Here is an 18,394-nt window from a genome sequence, read left to right as displayed (position 1 = left end):
TGGAGGCCATAAAGGAGGAGGAAATCCTCAAAGTAGAAATCAGCAGAGAGAGGAAAGTTGCAGTCCAGCTCAGTTCTGCTCTTTGCTAATTATTAATCTGGGAGAGCATGCAAAAATGTACTTTTCCATTCGAATTGTTTTCTGAAGTGGTCAGTCCCAGAATTCAGCCACCTGTAGAAAGTGTATTTAGGGGTGGGGGAGAGGAGGAATTGCTACCCTTCCCCACACAAGCTGCCCTCCTTTTCCTCCTCACCTGATCTAAGCAAAGTCTCCTTCGTGTAGTCAAGGTATTTTTGCAGCTGTTCAATGCATTCCTCTTCTAGGTAGCTTTTCCATATGTTAGCCAAGTGCAGATCAGCCTCCTACTTCCTCTTGGTGACTTGTCCCTGGGTATCAGCTGCTGTCCAGGTGACGGTCTCCTTGTCCAGGCTGATGAAGTCCCTCCCATTGTAGCCATACTGCATGGACCTTCTTTTCTGCTTCCTGTCTTTGCTCAGCTCACAGCCAACCAGGCACTGCCAGGTGTGAAGCCCTGAAGACAACACAAAACACAGAATCATCAAAACCTGCAGCCCTCCAAATCCCAGATCCTTAATACTTCACTTTACTTTTGATACTTCATTTTTTGCAGCCCCAGAAGGGACCTCTGTTCCCCACTCTTCCCAACCAACAAAAGTGACTTGATGGGGGAGAAAGATGTAATGTGTTGAGAGGGTTTAACCCTCGGTTGAAACTGGTGGATGCTAACCCACTTGAGAGGTGGGGGTGCTAGGTGTCAATTCCAGAGAACGTACTAGAATTAGGATTCCCATATTTAAGCTTCCCCAATCTGGGCGGCCTATTTTGCATATTATTGCAACTAATGTTGCAACTAATTTGCATTTATTTATTTGACAGATTTATATACTTTCCCCTCCTTCTCTGCCATCCCATGTGATCAGGGGTGGATTAAGCTTTTTTCCGCCAATCTAATAACCCAATTCCGCTCCCCGCAATACATTTCTCCCTTTAAAACTCCATGTGGGGTAACTTTAACGAGCTTGTGTGCGTTGACATTTACTACTGTTTTATGAAGCGGGAAGAATAAAAAATAAATGAAGCTCTCTCTGTCTTTACTCTGCTCCTCTTCCTGCATCTCGGCTTTCCAGGTTAGGACTGACGGGTCTGGGGCAGCCCTGGATGAGCATGATGGGGTGTGCATGTGATATTATTTTGGAGGGAGGCCCCCCGATCTCCTGTTGGGGAACCTCCGATTGGAGCCGAAGGAAGGGGGAAAGCAGGATCTAAGACCAGGGAGCCCGTTTGCGGGAAAGCAGGCTGCGGGGCGGCCTGGAGCAGAACAATTTTTCTGTCAATTTGCTTGGAACACAGTCATTCATGAGTGGCAGTTAGGAGTGAGTAGTGGAGAGAGGAGGAGTGGATCTTTGAGTCAGGTGAGAAGCAGTCTCAAAAGGCAATGCTTTAGACCAGGGATTCTCAACTTCAACTCCCATAATCCCCAGCCCCAATGACCTTTGGTTGGGAATGATGGGAGTTGAAGTCCAACAACATCTGGGGATCCAAGGTTGAGAATCTCTGCTTTAGACTCAAAGGATTAAAAACAGTCTATGACAAAGACTGGGAATAAAACAATCTATTGCAAAGACTGGGTGAATGACATTCTGTGATAAGGACTGGTTAAAAAAAAAAAGGACAATCCAAGGAAGGAACTGGGTTAAAGTTTTAAGTACTTGAGTGAAACGCAACCAAGCTCTATAAAAAGAAACAATATCAATTACTAATGCCCCTACTTAATAGCAGAGTACAGAAACCTTAGAAAGCATCTTGAATAAAATTTTATTCTTGCTTTTGTTTGAAACATCTCTGGCTGAGTGATTCCTGTCAACAACCATTCCCATGTCTGCAAAGTCACGTTACCAGCATAAGAAACCTTCAGTGTTACAAAGGCTTCATAAACAAACAGTAGCAGCAGATATATAGGTGAACAGAGCAAGCCTAGGTAACCTTAAAAGTGAATCCAGAAATAAACTTAACATACACAGCAGACTCAGCCCAAAACGCCACTCTGTGTGTGTGTGTGTGTGTGTGTGTGCGTGTGCGTGCGTGTGCGTGCATGTGTAGATGGGGAAATTTAAATTAAATTTAAATGTAAAGCAAGTGAAGAAGGACATTCAGCCTGGGGGTTCTTTTGGGGGATCTTTGGTCTTAAAGCAACTAGCAACAGAAGGAAGCACCAAGGAGGGCATTGGAGATTACAGGAAGATAAAAGAAAGAAGATCTCTCCTCCTCCCCCCCTCCGCTTTTTCTCCCGGTAACTTGGGGGCAGCAGCCCCCTACCTCTCAAGGGTCTTGGAAAGAGGGGAGGGTCTTCCCTTCCAAGGCCCTCCTCCCTCCTGCTCTGATGCCAGAGCCAATGAGAGTGGGAGGTCAACGAGGCCAGTCAGTGAAGGCAGGCAGGCAGGCAGGCAGCCCCTCTCCCCACCAAGGCAAGGAAAGAAAGCTCTGCCTAAGTTAAAATTTACTGGTGCCTGTAGAGCCATCGCAGAAATGAGAAAACTCTGAGAGCAAGCCGACAGTCCCACAAAGCAGGGAGCTTTCTCCACCCCCACCCACTGACCACAGCTTCCTCTAGTGCAGGGCTGGTCAACTTCGGCCCTCCTCCTGAATATGTTGGCCTACAGTTCCCATAATCCCTGGCTATTGGTCACTGTGACTGGCAACCATGGGAGTTGGAGTCCAGAAACAGATGGGGTGGGGGGAGTTTGTTTGTTAGATTTACCCCTGCTAACTGGGCAAAGAGGTACCTTTTTAACATGGTGATTCTCTTTATTTAGCAGGGGGTGAGTAACTGGCCCTATCCACCAGTGACTCTTGCACAGTACCTCCAGTGACTCTTGCTGGTGTCTATCTTACGTTTCTTTTTAAATTGTGAGCCCTTTGGGGACAGGGAGCCATCTTATTAGTTTGTTATTTCTCTGTGTAAACTGCCCTGAGCCATTTTTGGAAGGGCGGTATAGAAATCGAATTAATAATAATAATAATAATAATAATAATAATAATAATAATAGAAAAATTGGAAGTGAATACATCAGGAGAGTTAGAAAAATCCTCAAGTCCAAACTCAATGGCGGGAACACCATACACGGCATAAACACCTGGGCTATACCTGTTATCAGATACACTGCAGGAATAATAGACTGGACCCAGGCAGAGCTAGAGTCGCTAGATCATAAGACCAGGGAAATCATGACCATCAATCATGCTCTGCACCCCCGCAGTGATGTAGATAGGCTATACCTCCCTCGCAGCTCAGGTGGAAGAGGAATGCTGCAAGTCCATCAAACAGTAGAGTAGGAGAAAAGAGGCCTTGAAGAATATATAAAGGACAGTGAAGAAGATGCACTTAAAATGGTCAAGAACGAGAAACTATTCAACACCAATGAAAGAAAGCAGGCCTACAAGAAAGAACAAGTCAAGAACCGAGCAGAAAAATGGAGAAATAAGCCCCTGCATGGTCAATATTTGCACAATATAAGTGGAAAATCAGACACCACCAAGACCTGGCAATTGCTTAAGAATGGCAACTTGAAGAAAGAAACAGAGGGTTTAATACTGGCTGCACAAGAACAGGCACTAAGAACAAATGCAATAAGAGCAAAAGTAAAAAAATCCACCACAAACAGCAAGTGCCGCCTTTGTAAAGAAGCAGATGAAACCGTGGACCACCTAATCAGCTGTTGTAAAAAGATTGCACAGACTGACTACAAACAAAGGCATGACAAGGTAGCAGGGATGATACACTGGAACATCTGCAAAAAATACAAGCTACCTGTAGCCAAAAATTGGTGGGACCATACAATTGAAAAAGTTGAAGAAAATGAAGATGTAAAAATATTATGGGACTTCTGACTACAAACAGACAAACATCTGCCACACAATACACCAGATATCACTGTAGTCGAGAAGAAAGAAAAACAAGTCAAAATAATCGACATAGCAATACCAGGGGATAGCAGAATAGAAGACAAAGAAATAGAAAAAAGTCACAAAATACAAAGATCTATAAACTGAAATTGAAAGGCTGTGGCAGAAGAAGACCAAAATAATCCCAGTGGTAATTGGCGCCCTGGGTGCAGTTCCAAAAGACCTTGAAGAGCACCTCAACACCATAGGGGCCACAGAAATCACCATCAGCCAATTACAAAAAGCAACTTTACTGGGAACAGCCTATATTCTGCGACGATATCTATAATAATAACAGCAACAACACTGATAATAAAATTCAGCCCTCCCAGGTCCTTGGGAAGGACTCGATGTCTGGATAAAACAAACCAGTCAATAACACCTGTCTGACTGTGTAAACAAGAAATAATAATAAATAATATACCGCCTTTCATAGAATTATCCCAAGGCGGTTGAGCAGACCTGTTCTCGTGCCACCCCCAGCTTTGCTGCCTTTGCAGGCATTTCCTGCTCTGATTCTTTCCACCTTTGCAAAGAAATACAAGGCAAGCAAACAGCACCGGCCATTGCCTCAAGGGGGCGCCCACACATCAGGAATGGATGGACTTCAGACCCAAAGTTGTCTGGGCTTGTGGCACCAATGCTTAGGACACTCCCATCATCTTTTTTCTCTCCTCCCACTTCAGCTAATACAGGCTAGCTAGTACACGGTGCTGGCTTGTCTATCGAAGTCTGTTAACTCCTTGAAACAAACCTTTACTTCTGTTAAACCTTAAACAATTATCTGCATATCTCCTCCTTGAGCTCAGCCAGCTGGGTTTCTCTGCTAAATAAGGGGTTGATTCCAGGCGCGGAGCCAGGTGAGCGGCAGCCTGTGTCCAGCCCCGCTTGGCGGCCCCCTCCGCGTTTCCTTGTGTGCATGACATCACGCACGCGGGGGTGTGGCTCAGGCTCTGGCTATCAAAGAAAACCACAGGGCTCTGTGGTCGCCAGGAGTAGACACAGACTCGACGGCCACGAGCTTTCCTTCCTTTTTATGGCCTGAGCCAGCCATTGAGAATGCTGTAGCTCTGAACTTCCTGCACTGAGCAGGGATGGACTAAATGGCCTCCAAGGTTCCCTCCAAGACTGTGATTCTATGATCCCAGCTGTGAGCTGCCACCTTCTTTCCCCTCTATGGTTAACAGCAGCTCTGTGGGGGAGCAATTTTGCACCAGGGGATCTGTCAAGGATGAAAAAGGTTTGCATTTTAAAAAACTGTTTTGCATGTGTACATGTGATGTCACGCACTAAGGGGGCGTGGCCTGGGCTGCCAAGAGCCCGAACGAGCTCTCAGCACATCATTTCAGGCAGCATCGGCTGCCTAATAGGACATTTCCCCCTTTCTCTCCCTCCAGAGAGGGAGAGGAAGTAGAAAACGTCCTATCGGGCAGCCGGAGCTGCCTGAACGAACTAGCGCAGAGTTCGCTTTGGGCTCCTCTGGAGCCTGAGCCACGGGGCTTTGGCAGACTTTTTCATTGGCGGCCCGGGTTCTTTGAACCTGTTCACCCAATGGTGGCTCCGCCCGTGGTTGATTCTCCCCCACAGAGTGTGTGTATGCGTGCGCACATGCAAAACTTTTTTTTTTTTTTAAATGCAAACCTTTTTCGGTGTTGACTCCTGGCAACCACAGACCACATGTGTTTTTCTTTGATATAATACAGGAGAGGTTTACCATTGCCTTCTCTCTCGCAATATGAGATGATACCTTTCAGCACCTTCCTATATTACTGCTGCCTGATATAGGTGTTTCCCATAGTCTGGGAAGAGAGCAGGCCTGCTCAACCGCCCTGGGATAATTCTACGAAAGGCGGTATATTATTTATTTTTATTATTAATTCGATTTCTATACCACCCTACCAAAAATGGCTCAGGGTGGTTTACACAGAGAAATAACAAACAAATAAGATGGCTCCCTGTCCCCAAAGGGCTCACAATTTCCACATAGTCTGGGAAACATACCAGTGGGGATTCGAACTAATAACTTCTTGCTCCCTAGGCAAGTCACTTCCCCGCTGTGCCATTAGGTGGCTTAGGCTCAGGCCTAAGGCCAGACTAAAAGATCGGGGAGGGGTGCCAAAAAAGCAGGGTGCAGGTTGTATCACTTTAGTTGCTCTCCATTATAATACAATATAGCAGTATAAAAATAAATTTATAAAAACATGGAAGGGCAGAGGAAAATGTAGGGTTGGGTGGAGTGGGGCAGCCCCGCCGTACACATCTGGACTGGCTGCACAACCTCTCCTTGGAAAGAGAGAGAGAGAGCGCGCACGCATGCACGCGCTCGCAAGAGAGAAAGCGCGCTCCACCCACCACAACTCTCCTAAGGAACTGGTCCCATTGTTGAATTGCTCTTATCATATCTGGGGCGGCGGATGTCCCTCAGGACTCCGTTCTTGTCCTTTCCTTGGGAAAAATGAAAAAAATGAGGCAGATCTGCATTGTTTCACTCCCCTGCTTTGGCTGTAGACAAACTGAGTAGGGGAAAGAGACTTCTTCCCTGGAAGGGACACCCCCTCTGCTCACTCATAACAGTTTCTTCTTCTCACTTCCTACACCCGGGAGGTAGACATATGGGTGTGTGTGTGCCAATCCAAGCCCTTCTCACCTTCACTCTGCTTGTAGCGTCTCCGCAGGGTCAGGAGGGCTTGTCTGAAAAAATATTCAGCCTCCTGAGCATCATCCGTCTCCCTGTTCCAGAACCAGGCATCCTCTTCTATCATCTTCACCCAAGGGACCTGAGGCTCATCCCTCCTTGTGTCACTGTCATAGCGAGTGATGAGTTGGTCATCCAGGTACCCCACCTGAGTGAACCAGGGCAGATCCTGGATGGGTTCTGACACCGCCAAGTAGAAATGGTGCAGGGAGTGCGAGGAGGAGAGAGAAGGGCAGAGTTAAGGAGGTCTGCAGGCTAGAGAACCCCAAACTGCACAACTTGAAAGATTCTGCCACCCTACAGCAGCCCCCACCCCAAATTAGAAAGCCTAAGAAGTGGGCTAGGTGTACATAGGAAGCTGCCATATACTGAGTCAGACCTATCTAGCTCAGTATTTTCTTCACAGACTGGTAGTGGCTTCTCCAAGGTTGCAGGCAGGAGTCTCTCTCAGCCCTATCTTGGAGAAGCCAGGGAGGGAACTTGAAACCTTCTGCTCTTCCCAGAGCGGCTTCATCCCGTGAGGGGAGTATCTTCCAGTGCCCACACATCAAGTCTCCCATTCATATGCAACCAGGGCAGACCCTGCTTAGCTAAGGGGACAAGTCATGCTTGCTGCCACAAGACCAGCTCTCCTTTGACTGTGTACTGTATGTCTGTAACAATATGATATGCCAGACATGAGACTGGGGCGGGGGGGGGGACTGCAGGAAACCAAAGAGGGGGAATAATGAGAGGGGGAGAGGTGGGGGGGGGAAGGTGATATGGGAGTTGGGAGGGAGAATTGGCAGGTAGGGGGAACCAGTCTTGGGGAACAATTGAGGGGAATGCGGGGGGTGGGGGATGGAGTGTGGAATGGCAAAATGCTGTTTCCAGAATATGAAGTGCTTGCTGCCCATAATAAAAATTAGTAAAAGATAGTGTTCAGTAGTGATGAAAGCAGAGAGGGAAAGTAACTGTGCTCCAGTTAGCACGGGGGGGGGGGGATAAGCTAAATTGATATGTTTATTTCTCCTAGGCATACCTGTCACTAATCCCATGTGTGGCAGCTCTCACAAGAGTTCACGAGCAGCTGCCTCTCAGTGATGGGATGGGGAGAAAATAGGGATGGTGGGAGAAGGCGGCGGACAGTGGCGGGCCAGCTGCCAGGAATTGGCGGGCGGGTGGGAGGAGGTGGGCCGGCTTTCCGGCCGGCCGGCCCGCCAGCCAGAAACTGGGGGCGGGGGGAGAAGCGGACAGGCGGAGGTCCAGATGCTCTGCTCCCGGTCCAGCTAGTATGTAGAATTTTCAGTTGAATACCAACAGCCCATAAAAGCAGCAAGAGTCAAAAGGCAGCGAAAGCAGCAGCAGACAGAAAAGCAGCTATGCCGGTCAAATCAGGAAGACATTCAAAAGAGTTCACTTGGATTCAGCACAAAGCTAACCCTAATCCTAGCTCTATCCAAACCCAGAACAGCATCCCTCCAGCAGCTGTTTCTGGTGTCAACCTTATGTTTCTTTTTAGATTGTGAGCCCTCTGGGGACAGGGGACCATCTTATTTATGTATTGTTTATTTTTTTCTATGTAAACCGATTTGAGAACTTTGGATGAAGAGTGGTATATAAATATCCGTCGTTGTAGTAGTAGTAGTACAATACAACTGGAAAGCAAGGAACCTCCAACACAATCGGGAGGCAAGGAATACAGGTCATAGCTGCTGTTCTCATCACGGTCCTCTCCATATTATTGCCAGGACCTTCTACATAGAACAGAACAGCAAAATGGTCCAAGCCCCTGAGCACTACAAAACAGACTAGTAACTCCCCCACTTTCCTCCTCCTTTTTCTTCTTATTTCAAAGAGATTGCAACATGCATATTACATAATCGAGGATAACAATTATATATGTGAATATATCTTGAAAAGAAAAAGAATCCCTTAAGCATTTCTTCAACAAAATAAAATAAAACCTACCTAGAAAGAAGAAAGGGGGTACATATTTCGAATATATATCTAAGCATAAATAAATCATTAAAATTCAACCAAATAGCTTAAAATTTCTCTTCTTTACCTTTCCGTGGGGTGGGGTGGGGGTGGGGGACAAACTTTAAATGCAGACAAGGAACTTGTGTTCCTCCCACTTTTTTGCACTATATCTTTGCTCTTTTTATATATAGTATAGTTATATAGTATATAGTTATATAGTCTTGTATTTATCACTTAGGTTTTTATGCAATCACTGTACACCTTTTTGTGCCCTTTATCCCTTTTTAATGCCTTTTATACTTTTATGTCTTGTATGCTTTTATGCCTTATGTTATTTTCTGCCCTTTTATGCATATAATGTTTTTCTTAGAACACATTCATATTCCGCTTTTCCTCCTAGGAGCCCATATCGTTACACATTATACTTTGCACCATGTAACCACCCCCTGTATTTTATGCTGGTTTATGACCGTAATAAAGATGATTGATTGAAAATGCAAAAAGTTAAAGCCTCCTTCATTGGGTAGTTGAAGTTTATGAAGTGAAAATCTGGGCAGGTGTCCTTGCCATAAGAAGTCATTGACTGATTTATAGACATATTTTAAAATATGATGAAGGTACAAGAATGGGAAGACCTCTTAAAGTAAATATGAGTCTTGGCACTGGATTCATCTTAATCATATTTATTTTACCCCAGATACTCAATAGAATCATAGCCCACTGATCTAAGTCATTTTTCATTTGAAATAAAAATCTGGAAAAAAATTGAATTTACTCATTGAGAATGCACCCTAGAAATTAGTATGCCAAAGTAAACAAGAGACTCTGGACACCACTTAAAACTCCAAACCCTACAGTCGTCAGGAAAATCTGTAGAAACTAAAGGCATCAAATCCCATTTACCCCAATTCCAAATAGAATTAGGAATTGAGACCTCTGGTTTATCAATAAAACATAAAATATTATCTGCATAAAAATACAACTTGTGCTCAATCCCACCTACTGTAATGCCCTTTATATTATCAGAGTCTCTAATAGCACAAACCTTTCCTTCTCTGGCATGCTTCAAAAGATCTTCTTTAACCGCAGATTTAAAACAAACCTTACTATAAATGGTCGAGACTTGTTGGTGGCACATTGACGGGAATAGTTGAAATACAATAAGATCTTTCTATTTCCAACTTACGCTCCTATGGCAGGCAAAATATTTTGTGAAGGAACTCTTTCATGAAGTAAACAGAGTAAGTCTTTCCCAAATGTTCTGGGATTCCCAAAATACACAGATTCAAACAGCAAGATTCTAATTACAGGGCACATATCCTGGCTTGAAGGCTTTTCTCAGCCTTTTGTAATATGCCCAAAGAGGAATCAACAGAGGAACCTTTATCTTCTAATTGAGAGGTTTTGCCTTCCAACACCCCCAATCTGGCAGTAACAGTATCAACAGAGGCTTGAAGTCAAGTAATCAAAGCTGTAATGTAATGTTTTAAGTTGGATTTTGAATCAGCAGACAAGGAACATCATATGATCTTCTTCCTCTGAAAACCTTCTTAGAGAGGAGGATGGAGGCTAGGTAGAAAGAAGCTGAACTACCTTCCTCCCTTAACAGCCATTATGAAATTTGCCAGTGGGACTTTCCTAATAGAAAAGGAAAAATAATCACCTGTTTAATGAACAAGACTCCACTCTGATGAGGAGACTAAGCAGTTTAGGATAAGAAAAATCAGGCAGGAGGCTCCAGGACACACTGAAGTGCATCTGACTAAATTGCCATCTCGATCTTTGGTAACTTGTATTTTTTGTTAAAGATCACAGATGTGCAAAGCTCCTCCCCAACTCCAGTGCAGCTGGAAAACTCCCAACCCTACTCTACATTTTTGTAGATCAAAGAAATGCATTGGCTAGAGACACTTCCCACCCGTGCAATTTATGCCCCTATTCTTGTGTCCAAAGACTAGGTTAGAATGATGAAGAAGGGATCCTTGTTGCCCCAGAAGGCTTACAGAGAATGCCTACAAGTTGAGGGAGCAGGGATTTTCAATGGGGCTGCTTTAGATAGGGAACTCCCAAATCTGCACCCTTCCAGTTTTCTAGAACAAGGAAATTGCTTCTCCCTCCCCGCCGCCACACACTTTCCTTTCACTATTCCTACAAGTGGAATAAATGTGGTCCATATCAGTTAGGCACTCAAGCAGTTCACAAGTTAGCCCACTTGCGCCTCAAACATGCATGCATCCACCATCTTGAATTGGGGGGATGATGTCATCACAAACTATGCGTATGAGGTGTCCCTACAACTGTACCAAATTTGGTTAGAATCTGTTTCCACTTGCAAGGAGAGGAGAGCTGGTCTTGTGGTAGCAAGCATGACTTGTTCCCTTAGCTAAGCAGGGTCTGCCCTGGTTGCATCTGAATGGGAGACTTGATGTGTGAGCACTGCAAGATATTCCCCTCAGGGGATGAAGCCGCTATGGGAAGAGCAGAAGGTTTAGATTTTTTGATAGGACAAGATTTTTTTATTGAACCAACAAACTACCAAAGCATACAGTACATTGCCAAAGCACAATTATATACAAAGTGGTTGTTTGTACATGATATATCTACAAAGATTTACACACAAGGATTTGGAAACCCACAAGGTTATGAAGTATATGCAGGTAGTACTGTAACTCAGGGGTGGGGGATTTCAAGGCACATCAGGTAATCGGGGGGGGGGGGGGGTGTTATGTCCAACGTCCATTTCCACAATTTGTCCCATTGCTGTTTAGAAGAGATACACTTGTCTCTTTGCACACAACCATACAAACTTTTCCAGAAGAGATTTACTGTCTCATCTGCGTGAACCTCTTGGTCGCGTCTTCCCTCCCTATTCCTATGCAGGAGCATTGCAGAAATGACATACAGGTTTACTAACCTGATTACGAGAAGGGGAACGTTCCAATTCCCTAGTATGAGGGCACCCGTTCCGTCCCGTTTCCTTGAAGGTTTCTTTCTGGGACCTCGAAAGGAGGCTCCATCGCTCAAACCAGAGGTTAGTTCTTCCCAAGTCTGTTTTTCCAAATCAGGCCACTCTAACAGCTTGCTTACTCCCTGCCACACTCTTTTGGCTACCACACACTCTTTTAAGAAATGTGAGTGGGTTTCCCTGAATGTTTTGCCCAGCTCACTAGCTTTCTGTTTGCAGGTTATTTTAGGGCACTCTTGTTGGTCCTCTGGGAGTCATGGCTTAGCCGCATTAAGTGGTAGTACTTGATGGTATAAGCGCCACCTTGTTTCCCATAAATGGAAAGGGACTTTTTTCTCCTTAAAGAGAGCAATAGGGTGATCGGGTTGCAACAAGTACTGTGAAGTGCGGTGTTTGTAGCGTTTACGTTCTAAATAGAACCTTTACGTTCTAAGTGGGTTTTAAGAAACCCACTTCTAGAATCTCTCCATAAATTGTTTTCCTTAGCTGCTTAACTGAGGAGGATCCTTTAAATAGATCTGGTTCAACCCTCCATTTTTTAAGTGTGAATAACAAATCTCTCAAGTAGTCCGGGTGTTCTCTTTTTAATACTTGTGTGATATTACCATTGAAAGATCCTTTCCCCCACCATGCTATGCGAGACTCAGGTTTTTTGCAGGAGGTTGGACATATTATGGACATTCATGAAAATCCAGTTTCCAAAATTGTAGGACATGAATTCAGTTACAAAATAGGGTTGCAGAGCAGGTAGGGCTAGGCCTCCCCGCTCAACCTCCTTAAATGCTACCGCACGGGCCACTGTGTGCCATACTAGACGGAAGATCTGGCTTTCAACTCTCTGAAGGAGATCGAGCGGGGGAGGATAGACTACCACCAGGTTATGCACTGGGAGTATCAGTGAAGTCCGGATGTAAACCGCTTTCTGGTACATGGCGAGGCTCCATTTTTTCCACATGGTGAATTTAAGCATTACTTTTTCTTCCCAATCTGTTCAATTCCCCCGCCCCGCCCCCCGACTTTTTCCTTAATCCCATATTCAGTCCCCAAAATGTTTACTGTATCTACCCACTTCAGTTTGGACTCTGGGGCCCCTTCGCTTTTACATTCAGAGATGGGTAGGCACGAGAGTTGCTGGCTTCCAGGGTCCATTTTAACAAATACACTTTTGTCAGCATTTAATTCTGAGCCCGAGATCTTGCCATATTCCCAGAAGAGGTCTAGTATTACAGAGATTTCATTTTCATTCGATAACAGTAATGTAACACCATTGGCATGAGCTACAGATTTTACCCTAAACTCAGAATGCGGTTCTTAGTGAACAGGTGGTTTGGCTATCCCCTCACTCTCCCTCCTCCTCCCTCCTGGGAAGATCTCGCAGGGCGGAGGGATAGAGAACGAGAGTCCTTGCAGATGGGGTTCTCTCTGAATCCTGATCAGGATCGGATCCAAGGCCAAAACATAAAGTAATGGGCTCAGTGGGCATCCTTGGTGGACACCCGAATGCAAAGTGATCAGGTCGCCCCGCCATTCATTTATCTGTGGTGTCACCTTTGCATTCGTACAGAGCAGCTGTATCCAAGTAACAAAAAGGGGTGGTATACCTTTAGCTTTCAACAATGTCCACAGATAATTGTGGTTCACTTTGTCAAAGGCCTTAACTTGATCCAATAAGAGAAGGTGACCTTTCCAACTTTCATTCTGTATAGAGTAAAAAAGTTCTCTCAGCAGACACAATGAGTCTGTCATCTTTCTTCCCGAGATAGCGCTTGTCTGCAAGCTGTGGACCAATTTAGGAGCCACTTTCGCCAATCTATTATTTAGGACTTTGGCAAAGATTCTGTAATCGATATTTGTGAGGGTTATCGGTCTCCAGTTTTGTGGTAATGTGGTGTCACCATTATTGGGGGGGGATTAAGAGGCCGTCCCCAAAGGACCTATTTAAACGCCCATTGTCTAGGACAAAATTAAATAATTTTACTAAAACTGGTAGTAGCTGGTCTGTGTAAATCTTATAGAAAGGCCATGTCAGACCATCAGGCCCCGGAGCCGATGTGTTCTTTCCCGCTGAGATAAATGCTCTGACCTCTTCTATCGTTACAGGATGGGTCAAAGAGCTTTCCTCCCCTCAGTGAGGGAATAGCCGGGACCATATTCATTCAGACTGCAGAACCTATCTAGATAGGATTGAATGTCCTTTACAGAAATATCCTTCAATGCATACAAGTTTGTATAAAACTGGGCCATGATCTTTAACATATCGTGGGGGTCGGCCATTAGTGGGCTACTTCCATCCGATTGCAGGTCTTGGAATGTCAAACTAGATGCATGCATCTTGTCCTTTGCCCACTCCCCCTTTTCAACTACAGACCCTTTGAAGCGATGATAAATCATTGTAAACCGCTTAGAGAGCTTCGGCTATAGAGTGGTATATAAATGTAAGTGCTATTGCTATTGCTATACCGATTATTTTCTAAACGCCTGTGCCACAGCTCATTTTGAAATGTCCTGATTGTCTCTTTGTAGCGGCGGCATGATTCCACGTCGAAGGCTTCTCCCCTGTTCATCTTATCAACAATCCTCAGATGTTGGGTGATCGCTTTCTGATAATTTTTGACCCCTCTCTTATATGTCCGGCTGGTCACTGACCTGGTACGGCAGCCCACCCTCTTTTTAAGTGTCTCCCAGGCTCCCAAAAGATCATCTTCTGCCTCTAATAGCCGAGGGATCTGTCGCCTCAGTTCTGATAAAAGGACACCTTTGAGATATTCATCACTTAACATTTTTGGGTGTAATCGCCACAAGGGCTTACCATGTGGAATTACCTCAGAGAGATTACAAATAAATCCCACAGCCGCATGGTCTGACCATGGGGTAAGTACTAGTTTACACCTGCAGACTTCAAAAGAAGGGGGAGTCCAGAGTCTATCTAGCCGGCTAGCTGATCTCAGGTGGTAATATGTAAATTTGACTCCGGTTTTAAATTTATGTCTATACTGCGATTTAAAGTTCTCTTCGTGACAGATTGGGAAAAAATCCAAATCATTCTATACCCCCAAGGCCTTATCATCTAAACCCAGAGTCTCACTCAGAAAACGTTGGAGAGCTTTTCCCTCATTCGTTAGAGAGAGACTTGAGGGGGAGACTGGGAGGCCTCCCAAAAAGGTTTTCCTGTCGCTCAGTTGGGCTCTGTTATTAAAATCCCCGGCGATCAGGAGGTGGCGCTTGGTGTCACATATATCTTTTAGTTTAGCCCAAAGAGCCTTCCTAAGGTGTGATTGTACCGGGGCATATATGGCGCAGAGTCTAAAGGCTCGGTCGAGCCTTAGAGTGGTTGCCGAGCTTGGGTCACCCCTGACAGTAAAATCTACATACATTAGTCTGCCCTGATCAATTTCCAATACCCTCTCGATTTTGAGATCAGGTCTGTCTTTAAACAATATCGCTACCCCTGCATTACCGCTCCCATCGTAGGACCAGAAGGATGGGCCCACTGTCCATTGCTGTTGTGCCGAAAAGCGGTGGCTCTCATTTTCAAAATGGGTCTCTTGCAGAACATAGATGTGATAGTTCCATTTTGTTAAAAGATGTAGGATCTCTTGCCTACGATTTGGTGACCTTAATCCATTAACATTCCATGTAAGTATATTATAGGAATTGGCCTGACAACCCATGATAGGAGGGTGTTATGTGTAAGGCATGGACCCATTCAGACAAAGAGTCGCTGTTTGCGTAGAAGCAAGGCAATAGAATAGTAGGCATTTGTTCCTTAGATCTCAGATCGTGTCAAGTATTGTTCAAAGGGGCTTATTGGGTTAATTCAGCCCTTACCTCCATGTCTTCCATGATAACAGTATTACCTCCTACCCCTTCCATGTTTACTTCACGTGAAAGTGTAGACCTACTTTGAGGCAGATGGGCCCCGGGGAGGGTTGGTGACGGGGAGGGGGTTTGGGGTTCAGAGGCGGGAGGCAAGGCAGGGTGGTTTGGGATGAGAATAGACCCATTTTTCTCCCAGGTTCCTGAGAGGCCTCTAAGGGATGTTCTTTTTCTATATTTTCGTCCAAGCTGTTTTTAGGATCTGTCCCTTCTTCCACTAACATATTCTCTTCTGTCATGATACAATCATCAGTAACACCATTTTTGGCCAAGGTAGTTACTTCGTGGCCCTGTTGGGGGTCCTCTAGGATGCTTTTAATTTCTTCCGTTTCCTCCTGTACGTTTCTTATCCTTGCAAGCTGATAGCTGTAACTCGAGTCTATCGACTTAAATTCTGCGTTATCTTCATTAATCTGGGCTAGGACTAGGTCCAATTTTTCCTGAAGTTTGGATTGATGGGTCTTTTGTTTGTATGGCTTGGCGTAGGCAGGGGCGTAACGATGGGGGGGTCAGGCAGGGCACGTGCCCTGGGCGCCACTTGGTAGGGGGCGCCAAAAGGTGCCCCCACTGATCCCCTTCCTTTTCTGATTTTTTTTGCTAAAAAAATTTTTTTTTGTAAAAATGTTTGAGCCCGGGCAGCGGCAGCGCCCCTCCCCCCCCCTTGGCGCAGGCGCAACTTGCCAGTCACGAGATCTTCCTTCCTGGCACCAGGGATTTACTCGTCGGGGAAGACCTGCAAAGCCGCAGCAGCGAAGTAACAGCGCTTGGCCAGCGGGTGAGTCGGGAAAAACAATTGGGGGATTGGTTTCCATTCATTTGCCTGGAGAGTCTGGCGACCAAGCGGGGAATGGTAGTGGAGATGGATGGCAGGCAAACTGAGCAAAGAAAGAAGCAAGTGTGGATCTTCTGGCCATCTTCCTCCTCCATCCTGCTCAGAAGCCCGGGACCTCTCTGAGGGAGGGGCAGATTTCCGGGCGGGTCGAGTGCAGCAGCTCTAGGAATCTCCTCTCCCCTGTTGCAAACATATTTTCCACGCCTGCTTCTTTTGCTCGTTTCCCCCACTTTAGCCTAAGAATAAATGGGAGGTTGGAGGAGATGGGCATTGGAAGAGCAAGCAGGGTGGGACAGAGACCTGCTGCCAGGGCGGAGTGGGGGGGGGGGGCGCAACAGCAGAGCAGATGTTTACTTGGACTAAAGTCTTGAAGGAGAGAGCTTTCTTCTCTTTAAAAATCTTGTTTTTTCCAGCTCTCTTTGGATGTCCCCCCTGAACGCGTTTCTTTCTCTGGAAGCTCCTCCTCTTCTTCCTTCCACTCCACAACACACGTTACATTTGTTAAAACAACAACAACAACATCCTCTTTCCCACATGTAGCCCCTCTGTTTCCCATACCCCTGCTTTTTCCCCCTTTTCCATTTTAAAACGGAAGCCCTCTCCCTGCCTGCCTCCCTCCCTCCCTCACGGTCCCTCTTGCTTCCTCTCGCTCTGGGTCGGTTGCCGGCTGCTTTGTTTACCACCACTTCCTCCTCCCCAGCAATAACCTCCTCACATAGGAGATAAGGAAAGAGGTGCTAATTCTAGCAGCTCCGTCTCCCGCCAATGTCATGCCTTTAGACCAGGGGACTAGAGCTTGCTCGTCCGTTGCTAGCAATTCTGGGGCTTGAGCGCTTTCCCAAGTTCTGAACCCCGAAGGAATAACTTTTGGGGATATGCATGTTGCTCCCCATTTCTGGACCTCTTCCTCCCACCCTCTTTCTCCACTCCCTCCCCCCACCTTTCCTCACTGTTCGGAGATGCATCATCTCTGAACAGAAATTCCCCGGTCCACATCCTCTACCCTGTTTGGTTGCATTTCAATGAAACGTTACAGGAGGGAAAGGAAAGTTTTATATGCCTGCACTCCACTTTCTTCCCCTTTAATCTCCGAGTGTCAGTATTTGCAACCCCATCTAGCACCTTGCTTAACATCTCATGAGGCAGCACACTTTGCATTTATTTTGAGTTAATCCATATGCGACCTTTTAAAGCTGCACCCCCCCCCTTTTTTTTTTTGCATGTCTGAGCTTGAGCCTTGAAGGGAGGGAGGCTTGTCCTGGTGGCAAATGTTTTTCCTCTCTATCCCTCCACGTTGCTTCTCAGCTCCTAGCGTTTCTCTCCAAACCGTTATAGTTTTGTGTCCTAATTGGTACTGATAATGCTTTTCCTGTCTCCAACTGTTGCTGCTGGAGAAGTGAAAGGAGAAGGGAATTACTGTTGTTGTTCTTTCATCATCATCACCATCATCATCATTATAATTTATTACAGAAGATACCCACTTGCAGAATCAATGTAGGGAAAGAGAGGGAATTTGCCAGAAGGGAGTTTTGGAAATGTAGTTTGCCCCCATCCAGGGTCCCCAAGAGGTGTAATGGGCAGAGGGAGACCCTGCCTGAGACAGAGATGAGAAGTGATGGAGAAAGAGCTTTGTGGGTGGGGGAGAGGAAGAGGAAAGTGTCAAGGAAGAGAAAGACCAGCAGGGCTTGGCTCCTGCGCTGGTTAAAGTGTCACTGCCTCCTCGTGCTGCTCACATATTATTAGCACGGACAGGGCAGCTGACTGTGTTAAGTGGGATTCGCTTCCCAAAGAGTCTTGTGTGGTGGCACCTTGGAAATGGCTGCATTGATTGTGGCATAAACTTTTGTGCAGCAGTACAACCAGAAAGCAGAGGTGCAACCGGAAAGTGGCTGCATCACACAGAGGAAGGAAAAGAAAGCAAAAACCTGAAAATTAGGCAGTTTTGAAAAAGAGCTGATGGATAAACGTTTCTTATACTCATTGGACACAATCCCGCAAAAGTTAGTCATAATGGAATTTTTATAATCCCATTGCTTTGTTCTCAATGGCGCAGCCCGAGTCTAAGCATGTTTACTTGGAAGTAAGCCCTATTGAATTCACA

General features: G+C 45.7%; 1 pseudogene; it reads right to left on the bottom strand.

The window, feature by feature from the left end:
* Positions 1 to 212: 212 nt before the first annotated feature.
* LOC128343828 (BOLA class I histocompatibility antigen, alpha chain BL3-7-like) lies at positions 213 to 15,428 on the bottom strand (annotated as a pseudogene).
* Positions 15,429 to 18,394: the final 2,966 nt, after the last annotated feature.

Source organism: Hemicordylus capensis, chromosome 2, assembly GCF_027244095.1.
Source record: "Hemicordylus capensis ecotype Gifberg chromosome 2, rHemCap1.1.pri, whole genome shotgun sequence".
NCBI lineage: Eukaryota > Metazoa > Chordata > Lepidosauria > Squamata > Cordylidae > Hemicordylus > Hemicordylus capensis.
The sequence above is the reverse complement of the archived record's forward strand: the minus strand, read 5'-3'. Positions and strand labels throughout refer to the sequence as shown.